Here is a 16,777-nt window from a genome sequence, read left to right on the forward strand (position 1 = left end):
GGACATTAGATTAAAAATGATATATAATAGAAGTTTTTAAAATTATTTAACAATTACAAAATTAATAAATGGTTAAAATTATTACAATTATATTTATTTTTAATAATAAATAATTAAAAATGAATTAAAACTAGAGACAAATTCAAAAATTTATTTTATTTAATATTTCAAAATTAATCATATATTTAATTATAGGGGCTCAATTAATTATTGAAAGATTATTGAAATTATTGAGCCTTTAGAAAAATAAAACATTATTAAAAGATAAAATAATAAAGCAACTCTAGAATAAGGGTCTTAATTCATGTTATTTCAAATGTTTGTCATCAGTAACTCAATGCAAGACATTGCTAGCACCAAATAACTTTAAAACTAAAGCCAACCGTTGGCTAGTAACTGAAATAGCCTATGGCCACCATGTAGAACGTGCAATGTCGAGCCTTGAGCTGGTCATCAATGCTAAAGGGAAGAGTTAAGAATCACATCTGTTGGGGTTTTGACAGCAGAGGAAGAAAACAGAAACAAGTAACCCGGATGATGTAAAGATTAACTTCATTACTTGAATAAGCAATATGCAAGAAAACAGAAGCATTTATGTTACAATGAAATATGGCAGTTAACTAATGTATAACTGCTCCCACTAATACATGACTAAAGCCTAGATAGAATTACAAACAAAATGTAGCTGACATACCAGCTATAACATCAAACATAAATCAATAACTACTCCTACTAACTTTAAGTATAAATTACACTGCAACTAAATCAAGTTACAAATGAACAAAATAAACAAAATGCTGCTGCTTATCTGGTTCAGCTTGGATGCTGGTCTGCATGCTGATTTGCTGCTGGTTTCCTATTGCATTGCAGGCCAAAGTCAATACAACTATGAACTTACAATGAAAAATATAACACCATTTTTCAGAGTAAATTTATGCCAAATGCTAATTGTTTATTGAAAATATTGAACCCTGATGAACACAAAACAGACTTGAATTTAGTAAGATGGCATTAGCATCAGAAATTAATGCACCAATGATTCTAGCAAAGCAACAAAAAGAAAGCAATGGACCTTTTATAAACTTAAAAGTGATAGAAAGACCATCCACCTGTAAACTAACAAATTAATAACGTGAAACCAAAAGTGTCCATAGGATACAACACAACGCATTCTGCTCATATCAGACAATGTCTACATGCAAACTGACTACATAAAGCTTGAGGATAAAAATATTGAGATGGATTAGAAATATAACAACCAATAAAGCAGGGTAGCTGGTATTAAAATTGCAGAAAGTTGACAACCTCTGCAGTGAGAGAAACAGGAGCATATCGACGAAGTTGCTTTTGTAGTATTAGACTGCGTGCTTCATTGTTCTCTTTGTACCTTTAAGCAAGTATTTGAACCGTTAACCACAACATGAAATGTCAACATGAATATAACATTTAGATGAATTTGACAATTATTTTGTTCAACAACATGGTCGTAGTTACTCAGCTTACCTTTTTGTAATTATATCAAAGAGAAGACCATATTGTTTATTTACATCATAAGGAACATATTTAGGATCTGCTTCAGCTAGGTGACTTCTATATTCCCCAAAAGAAATGTATTTTACATCAGAGACTTCGGTATCCTATCATAAAAAAAAGCTAATAAAAAACATTCACATTTTCAGGTAGTTTTGTAGCGGGACAAATCACTTATCAGTATTCCCTGTTTACCATTCACCATTCACATTTTCAAAGCATGACTTTCATATATAATTGTAAAGAAAATGTATAATGAACTATTCATTAAGCAGCAGGCACCATCAACAGCCTTAAATTCTGAGACTAAAACCAACTTAAAAGGAGGACAATCATGGTAAAGATGGAAGTTTAGAAGGATGAATCTCATCCATAGAATGAAGACCTAAGAGCAATATTGATATACTTCAGAATAGGGATTCTGCAGCAAATCCATGCAAGCTTATTAGGTTCAAAAACAAACCATAAAAAATGGATTTTCTAAACAAATAAATGTGATCAAACATTATAGACTTTTAGGCTTCTCATTTGTCTTTGTGCAAGATGTTTCTCTTTCAAAAAAAACCCCTTAAAAGAGGCACCAAAAGTTGAATTGCACTTACTCTTTGGCAGTCCAATATTTTTTGGAAAATTTTAGAGAGAGAAAGAGACAGACTTGTTCAACTTGTTTCCATAAATTCATCACTGACAGTGGCATTTTTCTTTCAGTGCTCGATTTAGATCAAAAAGGGAACTTCCAATCAAATAAGAGTAAAAAGCTTACAACATGAAAACAGACTGAAATACAACCAAGAGTGGAAGGGCTTAAGATCTAGAGTTGAATTCCACTTGTTCATTCAGTACAAGCAATGTTTAAACTTGAGATGATAAACCATACCTACACCAGATGTTTCACTGTAGTCAACTTTGTCACTACTGTAGACAGGTTTGGAATATCAAGAAAAGTAATCCATACTCCACCAGAAAACCAGTAGAAAACAAAATCCATGAAATTTTGAATGATAATTCCGACTGTTATTGACTATTGTTCATCTCAACAATTTTTGGACAAAAAAAGTACTTTGATATGGAAAACAAATATAGAATTTTGCATATTTAAAAGGTTTCTTGGCCATCTAGAAACCACTAGGTTTACCATCAGTTAGGAAACTATCAATTAGATATTTAAAAGAAATGTATTAACCAAATCTAGCAAGTATATAAAACAACAAAAAGTAGCAATGATAAACAAGAACATGGGGAGAATATATGTGCACGGCACACATAGAAAGATTAAAGACCGAACAGTTTTTCAAATGCCCTATGAAAGAAACAGCACTGAAGACTTGTGAAATTGGATTCACTTACTGTGCTGTTATTAGCGATGAGTCACCAGAAGATATATGGCCAGCACTGGAGATATCCCACAACCCTGGCCACGAGTCCTTGCAGTCTGCACGTTTTTGGAGAAGTAATTCTTGTGTGCTCTCAGTAAAAATCCAGACATGGACTGCTTTATGGTAATCCCCATCTCGATGGACATCTCCCCTGAAAAGAGATCACAATGAGTTACATACCAAGAAACTACCATTATAGAGAAATGCCAGTACAGAAATCATAAGCAACCTCTAACACACAATAATACTCAAAATGAAATATTTTATATCAAATGTATGCCTCCCTAGCTCTAGCTTGCAAGTTTTCCATTCCCAGTTCCAATTTCAAGGACCATAAGCAGCCTCCCCCCCAACTCACACACACACTTGAAAACTTTCAGTTCTATAATCCAGATTGAGTACCAAAAAAATTAAGCAAAAAAATTAAGGGTTCATTGAAAGAAATTACAAACCAAATCAACAAATGAAGCTATTACTACCAATTTCACGGAACCAGCTTAACTAATCTCAAAGGTTCTATCAAACCCAATTTACAGAAGCTGCAAATAACAAGTATAGCTTAAATTAAATTGTCCTATAATTTTCCAATTTGATAACTGCAAAAACATGTTTTCTGCTAAGAGTAAGCAACAGGCAGTATAGAAAATAAATAAAAGAGCCGGTTGTAAAGTAATCCTTTATGTTGAAAGATCAAAAACAGATAATCCAGAAATTGACAAGAATGAAGGGACGTGCCTGGGCTTGGAACCGCCGATTTTTTTACCGATTTTTTTACCAATTTTAGTGAGAACGTCGAGATACTCTACTTGTTCAACGTAAGGCTCTGCCATTGTTTCTTTCGGTGAATCGGACTTTGTCTTCGTTGACAAATTTGGTAAATTGCGTGCTTCTTTATTTATAGCTGAAGACAGAATATGCTGAGAAGAGAAGATGAAGAACGGAAGAAGAAAAAGGAATGAAGAACGGATGAAGGAGAAGAAGCCTTACCTGGATGAAGGAGGAACCGGAAGAGGTCTTTGACCAAACTGATTTGCAACCCAAGGGGAAGGGGAAATGGAAGGGGAAAGGGGAGAAGAAGGGTAACCAAACATCAGAAAAGCTTGAAGAATGCAACTGAAGAATGGGTAAAAGAGGAAAAGAAAAAGCAATTGAAGTTGAGAAATTTTTACTGGAACAAAAGGCTCCAGTCTGAAATTAAGGCTCCAGTGAGGTGAAATACATTTTCAACGCACTGAAGAGTGCTTTCCAAACAGCCTGGCGTTTGCTAGCATTTCAGTTGCAATTTTTTTTAGCCTAAAAAAAATAACGTACTGAGATCCAGTTGCATCCAAAGGGGCCCTAAGACTCTTCCTCTGAATCGTCTTCAGCAAATAACCTTTCAATCCTGAGCCTCTAGTTATTTCACGAGTTCATCGAATCACGTTCTCCTTTCCTGATCCGGACTCATCATGAACGCCTCATCTGCCATTGTTGCTATTTCTGTCCCTATTTACCAGATCCTCTATCTCGCTAGGAACCTCTTCCATCTAGTACTGTGGGTCATCGAATTTCCAGCCCTCCTTTGCCAGTCCGTGCACTACTCTGTTAGCTTCTCTCTGTATGTGCAAAAACTTTATGCTTCTAAAACTGCCTGCTTTTCTTTTTATTTCTTGGATATAACCCCGGATATAAGATCTGTCCTCTAATTCTAGGTTTATTTTCTGAATAACTGTCAATGCGTCACTCTCAACATCTACATCTTGAAATCCCAGTTCCTCTGCCATGTTGACTGCCTGTAAACACGCTCTAGCCTCGGCCGTAGTCGGATCCGTCATATTCACCCCTGGGTAAGTGCACGAAGCCATAACCTCTCCATTATTGTTTCTCGCGATGATTCCAGAAACTGATTTGTGTTGACTCTTGTTGAAAGCTGCATCAAAATTGATTTTTATTCTGTCTCCTCTGGGTGGCTGCTATGTTTTATTGCAAATCTCATTTCTGCTTTTCAACACTTCACTCATGTGTACAATTTCGGCATAATATGCATTAATAAATCCCACGGTTTCATGCACTTGAGCCCTACATCCCTCTTGACACACTTTGCTTCTGTTATGCCAAATAGCCCATAAAAGAATAGTTCTTTTTGTGCACTCCTCTTAGGTAAGATGTTTAAATACCGACGCTAACCAAAAGTTCCAATATGTTTCCCTGTTGCATGTTGAGGAACTACATCCCAGCTTCCCTGAGACTTGTCGAGTAAAAAAACAATCCCGGAAGATATGGCTCACTGTCTCCTCCTCTCTTTTGCACACTGGGCACAACGTGTTATTCACCAGTTTGCGGATTCTCAGATTATACAGAACCGACACATACTCCTTGGCCACTCTCCACAAGTGGACTCTGGTCTTACTTGGCACCTTAATGACCTAAAGTCTTTTGTAAAACTTAGCTAGAGGATTTTGCTGTATATTGGAAACTTCTATTGTATTGCTCCATTTGTATCCATTTTTTGCTGTATATACCCTTGTATTATCCCCCCTCCAAACTAAGGCATCTTGTGACTCGTTGTTCGCCAGTGGAATTGCGATAATTCTCTGCGTTTGTTCTTCCCCAAATAAAGATTGGATTTCCTCTTGTTTCCAGGTAGCAGAATCTCTATCAATTAAATCTGACACCTTATAATACCTTATATCGATTTGCTAACATCGAACTCTGCCATTTCTAGCTCCCGGGATCCATGCATCATTCCATATATTGACACCCTGACCATTCCCCATTCTCCAGCCAATTCTCTCTTCCAGTAGTCATTGGGCTCCCTAGATGCTACGCTAGGTAAACGAAGGGTAAGAACCTATTCTTGCACTCAGAAACTCCCCTTGCGGGAAGTACTTTGCTTTCATTACTCATGCAAATAAACAATCTGGTTGCGTAATGATCTTCCATCCCTGCTTCGCTAAAAGGGCCGTATTAAACATAGACAGGTTTTTAAAACCCAACCCACCTTTCGATTTAGGAATGCATATATCACTCCACTTACACCAATGAATACCTCTATTATTCTTAGAGTTGCGCCACCAAAATTTACTTATAATATTTTCAAGATCTTGCAAAATGAAACCGGTAATTTAAAGCATTGCATCGCATATATTGGAATAGCTTGTAAAATGGATTTGATAAATACCTCCTTTCCTTCAGACGACAAAACCTGAACACTCCAATAGTTGATCAATTTGGCAAAATGATCTTTCATCTCAGAGAACGCCTGTTTTTTCCTTCTGCCCACTATTGTAGGGAGCCCCAAATACCTCTCCAGATTATTGGAAATTCGCGCTCCCAAAATGCCCCCAACCTATTCTTGGACTTTTCATTAGACATTTCCACTAAAGTAAATCAATGATTTGTCAAAATTAACCTGTTGTCCAGATACTACTTCGTACTCGTTAATTATAGTTTTCATTTGATTAGCACCCTCAGTCGATGCCTCCCCGAACAACACACTATCATCAACAAAGAATAGATGCGTTATTGAAATATTGCTTCAACCAATCCTAACCCCAAAAATCCTCCCTTCGAGCTTCGTTTTATCAAGTATTCGTGAAAATCCTTCCGCACAAATAAGGAATAAGTACGGACTCAACGGGTCTCCTTACCTTAATCCTTTTACAGGTCAAAATTCTTCCCCATTTTTCCTATCAGTCACCACTGTATACTTGACACTAGTTATACACCTCATTATAAGTGTATCCATTCTTCACAAAATCCCACTGTATACTTGACACTAGTTATACACCTCATTATAAGTGTATCCATTCTTCACAAAATCCCAATCGTTACATAATTCTTTCAACAAATCACCATTCAATCCGGTCGTATGCTTTACTCATGTCGAGTTTTAAAGCAAAACCTTTATTCGAACCCCTTTCTTTTCTTAAATGAGTGTAGAATCTCATACGCCGCCAATATATTATCTGTGATCTGCCTTCCTGGCACAAACACCCATTGATTCTCATCGATACAACAGTGCAGAATAAAACGAAATCTATTGCCTATCACTTTTGAAATTATCTTATAAGTCACCTTGCAAAGACTAAATAGACGAAACTGACCCATAGTTTTCGGTGAAGTCACCTTTGGAATTAGGACTATACTCGTCTGATTCACCTCCTCCATACTCCTTTGACCATTGAGGACCTGCAAATAGTACCTAGTAACATCCTCCCCTACGATATTCTAGAATTTTTGAAAGAAGACCGCCGAAAACCAATCAATCCCTGAAGCTTTTAGCGGGGCAATAGATTTTATTGCTTCCAAAATCTCTGATGCTTGAAATTCCTTTCTCAAATTTTCATTGATTTCCTCCGTAATACAAGGAAGTATTTCCGCACTTAAATTATCACTTCTACTAACTGCACTTGATGAAAACATATTTTTAAAATAATCTATTGCTGTTTTGGAGATCTCATTAGCCTCAGTCACCCATCTGCCAGAATTATCCTCAAGCCTTTTAATTCTATTTTTTTAGCCTATCTGTGAAAGAAAGCCGTATTTTTATCTCCCATGTGCAACCAATTCACTCTCGCCCTTTGTTCCCAGAAAAGCTCTTCCCTATCAGTCCCTATCAGTTTCCAGATTCATCTCCAATCTAACCTCCGTTATCTCTGCTAATACTTCATCGCTGATGTCTTTGGCACTCAAATTTAACAATCTACTGTTCAACACCTTTGAATGACGTTCCCTAGCCTCTCTTTTTTTCTTCTCCCAATTACTTAAACGTACCCCAAATTCTTTGAGCTTCATCAAAATGTCCTCCTCGTTTGACAACCACCCCTATTTGACTTGCTCCTCTATTTCTCCACTCAACAACCAATCGACGTTAAATCTAAATTGCCTTTGCCCATCAATTGCTTGTAGGCTCGCATCTCTTCTCGTATCAATTAACACTGGACAATGATTTGATAAGCCATGTTGTAAGTGTTGTACCGAATAAGTATTGAAAAGACTCCACCATTCTTGGTTAGCAACCCTTCTGTCCAACCGTTCCCTAATATTATTCCCAGCCACTCTACCTCTTTCCTAAGTGTACCACTGCCCAGAAAACCCCAAATCATTCAAATCACATTCTTCAAGAGCCGTTCTAAAAGCATTCATCTATCTTTCCTCTCTTATACGTCCCTCTTATTTTTCGTGTGCAAATAGAATTTCATTGAAGTCCCCCAATACTAGCCACGCCTTATCATTCCCATGCTTCAGCTGTCGCAACAAATTTTATGACTCTTTTCGATTGTTCTCTACGGGCGCTCTGTAAAACCCCGTAAATCTCCACATTATTGATTCATCATCTTCCTCCACTTCTACATCTATGTGCGATTTTGAATAACTTTTCAACATTAAATTCATTCCACTCTCCATCCTAATGACAAACCTCCTTTAGTCCCCTCCGCATCAACATCAATACCATGCTCAAATTCGCACTTCTTCCTTGTTATCTCCATACGCTTCCTATTAACCTTTGTTTCCATTAAAAACAAAATTTAGGGCTGAATGCGTCTCAATTTATTTTTGAGATGATTTATAGCTCGTGGCTATCCCAAACCACGAACATTCCAATTGAGGATTTTCATTGTGCCCGATCGGCCTGCTTAAAAGCGTCCGTCGATAATGCATTATTTAATCCTTCCTCCACCGGTCCTCAACTAATGTCAGTACTACTTTCTTTTGTGTTGTGTCTTTTCCTTTTCTTTCCGTCCACATAATCCATAGCCATGTCTTCCAATTCGGCATCCACCCCCTCTCCTCAAGCATTCCCATCTCGTCGTCCCTCCTCCACTCTATTGATTTATTTGTATATCTCCTAGCTCGCCTCTCCACCCCCAAACCCTCCAAATTATCTTTCTGGTTTATCACATCATCTCTGAATCTTCTTGTCCTCGGTTCCCCCTCTAACTCCATACGTGTCCATCTTCCTTCATCAGTATCATCCCTTAGCCATCTATTTACCACTTGCCCTCCCCTCCTTGGCGTTGCCCTTAGTGAAATATCCTATCCAAACTCCACTTGTTGATCACTTAGGGTTAGTCAAATAGGATAAAAATTCTCCCCATGCCTAAGCCCCCACATAAGAAACAAAACAATGGTAATTTTTCATATTGGAATAACACATATATGCATTGATTTCTCCCTGTATTTATCTTTTTCTTCCTTTTGAGTGGGCTCCGCACATCCAATAGAACACGTATCCGCATGTGTTTAGTCACCCCCTTTGTAATCAATGCTGCATCATACTCATAAAACATCCCAATAAAATTCCCCAGTTATCGCGCCATGCCTTCTGTAAAGAATCTTGGCGGTAAATTATGAACTTGCACCCAGAATATCGTAGTCCACAATGGGACTGCTAATGGAATCTCCCCCCTTTGTACTCTATGGAATACTATTAAATGTCGGTTAAAAAACCATTGCATGCCATCCACCAACCATTTCAAATTAACTTCACTATAAAATCTAAAAAGAATTCGCCTGTCCTCCATTTCTGTAATCGAAACCCCTTGTAAAGGATGCCACAGATCTGCCATCGTATTTTTTAACGATGGAAAATTAACAATACTTTCGGTAAGTACCCTCCCTACTAGACATAACTCAAAATTTAAGTCGGTAGAAACCGCATCTCCGTTCAATACCAAAGGCTCATCTTCCTCTTCCATAATCTGGAGATTTGCTAGATCTGCCCCTACCACATTCACTTCAGCAATATTCTCCCCCTGATCCGAAACCTAATTTTTAATGTGCTGAACCCTTGAAAATCCCTGAAAACTATACTCGTGCCACAAGACAGACAAACCCTTATTATTATAATATTTGAATTATTATATAAGTTAATATATTTTAATTATATTCGAATATTACTTTGTTTATAGGAATTAAAAACATGTTATTTAAATATTAAACACATAAAATCACAAATTAATTTATACCTAAATATTCATGACCTATAAAATTTTAATATTTAATTCAATTAGTTCATATTCTTTTATTTTTGAAAAAAATTAATAAATTAAATTTTCATTCTTAATAATTTATAAGTTTTTCTTTTATTCATAGGTTACAGTATAAATCGTACAAGAAAAAAACATTATTTTTATTAAATTAATGTTGACATTCATTATAAAATAAATCTTTTCTAATATTTAATGTCAAAACCTTCACATTTATATAATTTATATAATCTAATATTAAATTAATGTTGACATTAATTATGAAAAAAAAAAAGGAACTGCCAATTCATTGGTAAAAAGACATTTGATAGTTATTTGTCTTGCTTTACACGAACACTTTAAGGATTCAAAAAGATTAAATGTTATTGAGATCTTAGGCGTGATTTATCCATTTTCCTACCTTAAAAGAACATTGAATTAAAAATAAATAAAATTTTGATAATCACTTTGAAGAAAAAAAACACAGAAATTATTGGAGTTGAGAGTGAAGTTTATCAAAAAAGGAGTGTTAAAACCCCCAAAATTTATATCAATTCAAGAACCCAGAAAAACAAATTAATTCCATTTTCCACCATGAGAGATTTGGTAATTTAGTTTTGCTCAAATTTCCATTTTAAAAACAAAAATATATGCATACTTTTTGCTATTTTGTTGAATTTAAATTTCCAAGGGTGACCTAGATCAAACCCAAAATGGTGACTTCTAATTAATAAGAGGGAAATAACATGTGAAAGTTTTAGTTAAAACCTAGAAGAAAATATTGTGCAATAAAAAGGAAATTAAGAAATGATGAGATTAGAGAAGAAAATAACTCAAGCTAGAGTTTGCGTCTATCATGTTTAGACAATACAAAGCCATTTATCATTTCAAAGAAAGCAAGAAAAACAAGCCATTTACTTGTAATGCCAAGCAATATGCTTGGGGTTTAGAAGGAGAAGAGATAGACGTGGAAGTGAACGGCCAAAGGGAATGAAAAACTAGAAACAATTTTATGGTTGTTTAGATATTAAGGGTAAAGAGGTAATTTAATGTTAAAAATATAAATAAAAGACTTGGTTATGTTCGCTAGCTACTTCAACTAAGTATTACCATACACTAATCTAACTCGTTCGATTTGGATTAAAAAATTAGTTGGAGCTTTTTCCAAGTTGAGCTTTAAAATCAAAGAAACTATAGGGAAAAGGGTAAACTACAAAAATAGTCACTTTTATTTGTCTTACATTATATTTTAGTTATTTATGGTTAAAATTTTACGTTTTAGTCACTTAAGTTATCATTTTGTTACGAAATAGTCACTCTGTCGTTAAGCTCCATTACTTCCCTAACGACAATCCTATGTAACAGTCCAAATGTGTTTTAAATGCCAACTTGGATGTCCAACTAGGATGAGAATAGTTTTTTCAATCAAAATGGAAAAGAAAATTAAAAGAAAAAGGAGACAAACAATTTTGCTTTTCCAATTCAAGGTGTAATTAATTTAATTTTTTTAATTAATTAAATTTATTTAATTAAAAATATTTTCTCATCCCAGTTGGACATCTAAGTTGGCATTTAAAACCCATTTGGACTGCCACGTAGGATTGTCGTTAGGGAGGCAATGGAGCTTAACAGTAGAGTAATCACTTCGTAACAAAAGGATAATATAACTAAAACGTAACATTTCAAACATAAGTGACTAAAATATAATTTGAGACAAATAAAAGTAACTATTTTTATAGTTTACCTTAGGGAGAATACTAATTTTTGTTACAAGAGTATCTCTCTCAAAAAGATAATAGAGTTATCTCTTAATTGACGGATAACTACTTTACCTGATTAACAAGATACAGAGTTAACCTGTAATTATTTGCAACCAATCTTGCCACATAACTGCTACTGTGGTCTAAAGTTGTTTGGAAACCTTCCTCTCGACCGAGACATTTCTTGGTCTAAATTGAAACTGGCTACAATTTGTCATTTTTCATCTAAGGACCTTGTTGAGAATATTGAGAAACTGCAGCTTGTTGATGATGTTGAGAAGGCTGAGTCATTTTCGGTCAAAACTTTACTGAATTTACTCCCATAAAATGTGTGTTTTATTATAACAGTTAAAAATTTTAAATTTTGTTTAAAAAACCATTAAAAATATAAAAATATCCCACATTTGATTTCTCCTTTTAAGTTCAAAGTCGGAAACAGATCATTTATATTTTATTCAAATTGACCACTAATAAGTAATAAAACATATACATAGAGTTATGCAAATGTTAAATGTAGCAACAATTATTGATTTTAATTAGATCACGCACATATACTTTTAGAAAATTATAGTCAATTTACCAAAACAACTTTACATTAGCATAAGACAATAGTATACACTTTCCAATGAAATTTTTATTTCCGACTTAATTGTTTCATTATACTTAATTGCATCCTCCTTGTCAATTTGTATTTTGCAAACATTTTAGATTTTACAATGAAAGGATCAATCCTTCAAACAGAATCAATTGCATTCAACTCTGAGTTCATTCAGATTTAATTTTTCTAAAGTAAATTAATTACGATAATGCAGATATCGACAGCCTTTGATCATTGTAGAATTTCACTTTAAAGGTCGTTAATAGTCTTTCAAGTATAATAAAGGCAGACTTCAAATTGTTATTTGAATAACATATACATAAATCAGTTGAGTTACATCATTCAGTTGTGTTGCAAGTTATTAAAAAAAAGATTCAATGTTGTCGAAACCATTTTTTAAAGGGATGTTTGAAAAATGGGGATCGACTTTTGAAAAACGAAAACGGGAGTCGCTATCAACCTTTTTAGGTGTGATTGGATCACCTTATAAAACATTTTGGTCTACGAAAATTAAGAAAACAGGTTCGGGAGTCGGTTATGTACGAGGAAGGATTAGCACCCTCGCAACGCCCAAAATTGGTACCAAATTGAATAGTTTTCTGTCTTAATGTCAAAATTTTGAAAGGATTTAAAAATAGGATCCCTTTTTTAAAACCGAAATTATTTAAGTTGAAAAATCGAGATTCCTTAGCTCCGAAAGAATACAAACATCACATCCAGCATGATAGGACACGATATTCTTAAACTCTCGTAACTGAAATCATCTCGTGATTTATAAAATCTATTTAGAAGGATACTTTAGGCATTTAGACAAGCGGGAAATCGCAATCCAGCATGTTAGGGCACTATTTCCCGAATTCCTAAATACGAAAAACATTGCCTCATTTTAGAAAAACTTTTGGATAAAATATGACAATTAAATGAAATATATTTTTTTAAAATAATGATTTGAGTAAAATTTAAAAAATAATTTACTAAGAGTAATACTAAAAAAAATATTAAAAAATGAAAGAGTTTGATATGATACTAAAATTATTAAAAAATAAAAAATATAAAAAAATCTGGGAAACATGGATTAAATCAAAATTAAAAAGGTTGAAAAATGAAGATGAACAAAGAATAAAATAAGAACAAACCGTAGAAAATAAGAACGTAAGAGGGAGAGAAATTTGAGTGAAAGCTCTCAAAAATTTTTATTGTTTTCCAAAACTCCAGTGTGTTGACAATGAAGGGAGAGGCCTCTATTTATAGTTGAACCTTCTCAAATCCAACGGTACCGATCAATTACATCAACTGTTAAGATTAAAATGTATCTACAAATTAAATCTCTAAGATTACAAAATCATATCTTCTAAGATTGCATATCATATCTAAGATTGCAATCATATCTAAGATTGTATCATATCTAAGATTGCATATCATATCTAAGATTGCATATCATTGAAGATTATATTTCCATATGAGTCAAGCTTGTAGATGGACCTTAAATCTTTTCAAGTAATGGGCCATTCCGATCGGGCCAAATTATATTTGTAATTCTGGATTGAACTTGGACTTCGGTTTTTTTTTGGGTTTATTATTTTTGTTTTTGGACTTATTTCTGGGCCTGGGCAAAATTGAGTATCTACAGCTGCCCCTCTTTGCTCATTGCTATGTAACAAGAATAGAGCGAAGGCTATAAGAGGACTAATTTTGCCCGGGCTCACCGAGTCTTGAGTTCTTGATTCTTGATCTTCTTTAAATGGCCTCTTGACGGCTTCAATCTGCTTCATTGCAACTCAGAAAGGCGATATCTGCTATATTTGATCTGCTCCCCGTCTAATACAGAGACGCCAAATCTGGTATCTTCGATCTGCTCCCCGTCTAATACAGAGACACCAAATCTGCTTCTTCAATCTGCTCCCCGTCTAATACAGAGATGCCAAATCTGTCATCTTTGATCTGCTTCGATGTAAACACATGAAGGTCAGATCTGCTATGTCTTCGATCTGCTCCCCGTCTAATACAGAGATGCCAAATCATCTTGGATCTACTTCAATGAAGGTCCAATCTGTTATGTCTTTGATCTGCTCCCCGTCTAATACAAAGATGCCAAATCATCTTGGATCTGCTTCAATGAAGGTCAGATCTGCTGTGTCTTCGATCTGCTCCCCGTCTAATACAGAGATGCCAAATCATCTTGGATCTGCTTCGATGTAAACACATGAAGGTCAGATCTACTATGTCTTCGATCTGCTCCCCGTCTAATACAGAGATGCCAAATTATCTTGGATCTGCTTCAATGAAGGTTAGATCTGTTGTGTCTTCGATCTGCTCCCCGTCTAATACAGAGATGCCAAATCATCTTGGATCTACTTCAATGAAGGTCAGATCTGCTGTGTCTTCGATCTGCTCCCCGTCTAATACAGAGATGCCAAATCATCTTGGATCTGCTTCAATGAAAGTCAGATCTGCTATGTCTTTGATCTGCTCTCCGTCGAATATGTAGATGCCAAATCTGTTTCTTTGATTTGTTCTCTGACAGTAAAGAGATGCCAAATCATCTTAGATCTGCTTTAGCGTAAACACGTGAAAGCTAAATCTGCTATGTCTTTGATCTGCTCATTGTCAACACAAGGATGCCAAATCATCTTGGATCTACTTCGATGTGAAAACATCCGAAGGTTAGATCTGCTATGTCTTCGATCTGCTCTCCGTCGAATATGGAGATGTCAAATCTGTTTCTTCGATTTGTTCTCTGACAATATAGAGATGTTAAATCATCTTGGATCTGCTTCAGCGTAAACACCTGAAGGTCAAATCTGCTATGCTTTAGCCTGTTACCCTACTGCTTAGGGGGTTAAGGCGCATCAATCTTCATTGTCCCTTGAAGGACATAACCTGTATAATGTGTATGAGTTCATGCCTAATGATTAGGATGCTATGATCGAAGTGAGTCAAATGCTCCTAATTAAACCTGTTATAATGCAAAATGTTTATGAATATGACCCCTATTCCAGACGTCACCACTCATTCTTTCGTCGAATTTTATCCTTATTTCTCTCGAAGTATCATTCCTACTCAGCCTGTGGGTTTGTACCATTCTTCAAATGCTATGACCTACCAAAAATGTCTGTAAGATGATCCTCTCTTAGGATCGAATCGTTTGATTTGTCCAATCATTATTTTAGACTAAAGAAAGAATTTTCTCGAGTTCTTTCAAACCTCACTTACGTGAATTCTTCAAACAATTGTTCTGTTTTAGTTTCTTGTATTATCTAGAAATTTCCAGAGTAATGAACAAAACTTCATTTGTGAAAATTATTTAGTTTATCTATCATTATTTTAATGCAACATACTTTAAGAATAATAGAAGATGAATTTAATCTTGAGAATAATTAGATTTGAATAAATTTGTCAAAAATACAAAGGAAATTAATCTGAAAGCCTATCTTTGAGAAGAAAAAGAATCTAAAGATAGCAAACAGGACAAAAGTTAGATGCCCTAGATATCGCCGCTTGAGCGTTTATATGCCAGCTCCATGAAGACTTTCTTGAATTCAACATATGTTTAAAAGATCCAAAGTACTTTGTTGATGCCCCAATATGCAACGCGCTTCACTCTTTATTGAATCAGATATAGCAATATTACCGTGTGCTCTTCAAAATTTAAGCTGGCCTTTCAGGTTTTCAACTCAAAACCCTTTCGGTCATAAGGTGCCCTTTGCGGGTTTTCACCTTGGCCTCTCCAGTTTTTTTTTCAAAAACTCAAGGCGCCCTTTGCGGGTTTTCACCCTGAATTCTTCTCTCCTTTAGAAAAAGTACTTTTTGACTGAGTCTGAATTCACTGGATTGGGCAAACTCTTCCCATCCATTTCCGTTAAGATCAATGCACCTCCAGAGAAGGCTTTCTTCACGACATACGACCCTTCCCAATTTGGCATCGATTTTCCTCTAAAGTCCTTCTGAATTGGGAGGATCTTTTTCAGCACAAGATCCCCCTCATGGAATTCTCTTGGTCGCACTTTCTTGTCGTAAGCTCGCATCATTTGCTTCTGATACATCTGACCATGACGAATGGCCTTTAGCCTCTTTTCCTCAATCAAGTTCAACTGATCATATCACGATTGTATCCATTCAGCTTCATTCAACTTTATCTCTGACAAGACTCGAAGAGACGGTATTTCCACTTCAATGGGTAACACTACTTCCATCCCATAAACCAACGAGAAAGGAGTTGCCCCGGTAGAAGTTCTGACAGATATTCGGTAAGCTAAGAGTGCAAATGGTAACTTTTCATGCCAGTCTCTGTAGGTTTTAGTCATTTTCCCCACTATCTTCTTGATGTTTTTGTTAGCAGCTTCCACTACCCCATTCATCTTTGGGCGATATGGCGAAGAGTTATAATGCTTAATCCTGAACTAACTGCAAACTTCTGCTACCGTTTTGTTGTTCAAGTTCAGTGCATTGTCTGATATGATCCTTTCAGGCATCCCATACCGACAAATAATCTCTTTCTTCAAGAATTGACTTACAGCTGACTTAGTAACATTCGCATAAGAAGCAGCCTCTACCCACTTCGTG

At 35.4% G+C, this 16,777-nt stretch overlaps 2 long non-coding RNA genes across 3 annotated transcripts; one reads left to right on the plus strand and one right to left on the minus strand.

Moving 5' to 3' along the window:
* Window positions 1-511: 511 nt before the first annotated feature.
* On the minus strand, window positions 512-3,066 carry LOC107960092 (uncharacterized). 2 transcript variants are annotated; one of them, XR_005926676.1, is made up of 4 exons: window positions 2,878-3,066; window positions 1,504-1,637; window positions 1,306-1,387; window positions 512-856 (listed from the first exon to the last, which is right to left on the minus strand). It is a non-coding gene; the product is annotated as an uncharacterized lncRNA (long non-coding RNA). The 2 variants fall into 2 exon arrangements; XR_005926675.1 differs by lacking the exon at window positions 512-856 and having other exon boundaries at window positions 1,128-1,387.
* Window positions 3,067-4,250: 1,184 nt separating this feature from the next.
* Window positions 4,251-5,827, plus strand: LOC121229127 (uncharacterized). Its single transcript, XR_005926677.1, has 3 exons — window positions 4,251-4,503; window positions 4,598-5,528; window positions 5,611-5,827. It is a non-coding gene; the product is annotated as an uncharacterized lncRNA (long non-coding RNA).
* The last annotated feature ends 10,950 nt before the right edge of the window (window positions 5,828-16,777 follow it).

Source organism: Gossypium hirsutum, chromosome A05, assembly GCF_007990345.1.
Source record: "Gossypium hirsutum isolate 1008001.06 chromosome A05, Gossypium_hirsutum_v2.1, whole genome shotgun sequence".
NCBI lineage: Eukaryota > Viridiplantae > Streptophyta > Magnoliopsida > Malvales > Malvaceae > Gossypium > Gossypium hirsutum.